We start from the raw sequence: 3,744 nt of genomic DNA on the forward strand, positions 1-3,744 counted from the left end.
AGAGTCGGGGGAGGCAGAGGGTAAGAAAGAGAGAGTGGAGGGTGTGAGTCGTGTGATAGAGACAGAGGCATTTTTGTTCACGGCAGATAAGCTTCCCTGTTCTCCCTCCATTACCCCCCTTTATTACCTCTCTTGTTTTCTTGTCTTCTTGTTTGTTAATCAGTAAAAACTCATCCCCTCCACTCAGACACCTAGAAACCTAATCGTCTGTGCCAGATACAGTTTTCCTCCCCCAAAAACATATTGTATCTACTCCATCTTCCTTATTAAAAAAACTCAGAATCTTTAAATCAGCAAATTCATTCTTTCAAAGATTTAATTTAGTCTCCATTACTCAGCATTTATTTCCCATAAAGTTTTAGTGCAATAATGTAGCAGCACCTCTCGAGGGAGCCTTCAGGTGCTCACTGCAGAGCCAAATACCCGACCTGGTCCAGCTGCACCTAACTTGTACACTGCACTTTGTATTAATGCAAGCTTGAACACTATGACGTCACCCAGCAATTTGGCAAATCCTGTTTAGAACCCTTGTTTTAGGCATTTGATCTGAGTGGCATAAGCCCCAATGAAGAAAAATGTTTTAAAAAATATGTATTTCAAAGCTTTTTTTGAAAAAAAAAAAAAAAAGCTACACAGCACAAGTCAACAAACTGGACTCTGCACACGTCATATTGGACATCAAAGCTCAAATATCCGACTGAAGTAACTGCTGTATCAGGTCTAAACTACTGGACTTAATGAAGGCAATCTTGACTTTAAAACCTTCATCTGAGTGCCTTGTTGCACATGCTGGATTTTTCAGAGCTGTAAAATGAAGTGAAGTCTGATTATTGTGGTTCTGGTTTTACCAAAATAAAATTTGTTCAGTCATTTTTTGAAAAAAAGCTCTGCTGTTGAAGGCTAAACATGCTGCCATGCAAATATATGACATATAGGAGAAATACTGGCTTCAATATAATAATAATATTTGCTTTTCTCTTTGGGAGTCATTTGAGTAACATCTGTTCTTTGCTTTTGTTTGTTTAAATATAGAAATGATTAAAAGGCCTTAATTTGAGCTCCAGAAATCTTTCAGCTGTGTTTTTTAAATGTGTAATTTGTCACATAAAACATCCTCCTCAATTCAATAAAGCCCCCGCATTACCGAAGGCAACACAGTGGTGTTTAAGGCCCTGACTCACAGCGAGCAATACTTGACTCTAACTCAGCCGGTTTAAACCTGTAATCAGGACCGTGAGGTTTTCTTCTGGCTCAAACTCTCCGCTCGCTCATCCTGTTCCAATCAGGATGAGCTGCAGTCCCGTAAACCTGTTAATTTTAGAGCAATGCTGTTTCCTGCTTCACTTGAACTCATCATTAGCAGGAATTTGAAAAAAACTTTTACTTTTTTGTGCAAATTGTCAGCTGTCATTGGTGGTGGCTCCTCTACAGCCAGTGCCAGGAGGGAAACCGTGGCTGCCACCACGTAAGCACAGGAAGGAGCTTCATTTAAAACTGTCATCCCCTCTTCAATCCGGTCAACCTGACACAAAAAGATAAAAAGGAGGAGAAGAGCGCTTCCTCCATCAACTGTGAGGGAAGTGGCGAGCTCTGAGCGCACGTCATGATTAGATGTGAATGGGATGCGGCGGTCTGATTGGTGCAGAGAGCCGGGGGTCAGGCGTTCTGCCAGCAGCTCATACAAGGCTGCTGATTGCTATTCATCCGCTGATTACAGTAATTTAGATCTGGAGAAGGCCAAAGGGGCCTACGTCTGGCAGGCTGGCTGCTGTGTCTGATTTTTTTTCTTCTTGTTGTCAGAAATGAGTGAATGGGGCTTGAAAAGGAACCAAACACACAGCACATTCTCAGAAAAGTAGGGTCTGAAGGGATTATGTGTGAAATATTTGTCATTTTCTTTTAGATTTTGTTTTAAAAATCACAATTGTCAAGATATATTCTACACACTTACATTGGCATTACAAACTTATACAATAATAAGACAACGAACTCCATCTGCTGTTGCGGAAACTTAATACTTATCTCTAAAAATATCAAATGCATCTCTAAAATCAAATTTTCTGCAAACCAAAACTGAAAGAATGAATGATCGAACAGTATATGATACATCAGTTTTGCTCTTTTTGTCTTCCAAGCGCCCTTTTGGACACGCTGAGACCTTGAATAATTGAAGTTGATGAGGCACTTAGTCGTAAATGGTTTTTCTAGGCGAGCTGGTGATGATTAATCAAGGAACAGAGCAGCTCTGGCCTCTTCGCGCGCCCACATTACCAGGTTAATCTCTCTATTGATTATTGCAGCAGATTAAACTAATGCTTCACCACCAGATTTTCTCTGTTTTCACACACGTGTCTATGGTTTCCGTTTTCTGCTGGTGCATAAGCACACAGGGAATGGATGAGAGGTGGCAGTTGTAACTGTAGTGCTGATGAATGATGCGTTTGTTGATGCAATCTTTCCAACAGCCATTAACTCATATTGAAAAAATAAATCATGCTTCACACAACATGAGATTCACATTTATTGACAAAAAAAAGGGAACATTTTTCAAAAGTTTTTCTTTCTACAGAAAAGAAATATTTTCACAGATATATTAAAAACTGTAAATGTCCTTCATGTAGTTGTGTGAGAGTCCCTGGGTAATCACACAGATAACACTGTTTCAGAGAGGAAACGTCCTCTCTCTCTCTCTCACACACACACACACACACACACACACACAAATACATTCACATACAAACATAGATCATAGAAAGCTGCTGCAGTGTGAACCTGTGCCCCTGTTTACGCTGTTGTTCAGCGTGTGTGTTTAGACAATGCGTGTCCACGTGCTCTGCTCCTCAGGGTGCTCGCCCTCCGGGATGCTGCTTCAGAGGTGACCTAGTTCTCCTGATTGTCAGCAGAAGGCAGTTTCATCAGCTCGCTTTGTGCCGAGGCACTGAACTGTGCCCGGGACCCTGGGACGGGCCAATTGGACTTGTGTAATGAAGCTGATCACACACATGCATGCACGCACACACACACACACACACACACACACACACTGCTGTCATCAGGTCCAGGGCAGCAGAATTCATAACGCCCATTTATTACGTTCTGCTTTATCAAAGAAATGCGATTCCTCCGTGTGCATTTCTGATGCTGCGCTGCCATTATGGTCCATTACAGGGAAGTGACAGAGATGGAGGGGAGGGTGTTGATAGATGTCGGGTGCGGGCCGGCTGTCATTACCCCGTCTATCGAGTGGAGTGTGTGAAACGCTTCCCACAAAATGGCCGCGGCGCACCAACATGGCTCCGTCTGCGAGGAGCAAACGATTCACATCTGGCGATCGGTACAAAATATTAAATACATTCATCTGCTGCTCGACTGCGTTCGGAAAAAGCTTTGAGTAGCCTCACAACAAACAGTCCTACTGCAGAGGGTTATCCTTAAAGTGTGTATGAATGAGCCATATTTATACAACTTCTCCTACTAACAGATGTAAAGAGATCCATTAAAAAAAATGCCAGCATACGAACAATTATGAACACAAACACTGCAAACTCCCACACCGAGTATGGGCAGCTTAACACATCATACTGTTACACTGAGTCTCGCTATCCTACACAATACTCACTGAATAAGAAGCAACAACGGTATTACATTCATATAAATAATAACAATAATAATAATAATAATAATAATCCCGGTACACCCCATGAGTCACTGCTCGTTTTCGCCTTCATTCGTGTGTTTTTTTTA

The sequence above is a fragment of the Simochromis diagramma genome, unplaced genomic scaffold (genome assembly GCF_900408965.1).
Source record: "Simochromis diagramma unplaced genomic scaffold, fSimDia1.1 OVJJ01000320.1, whole genome shotgun sequence".
Classification (NCBI taxonomy): Eukaryota; Metazoa; Chordata; class Actinopteri; order Cichliformes; family Cichlidae; genus Simochromis; species Simochromis diagramma.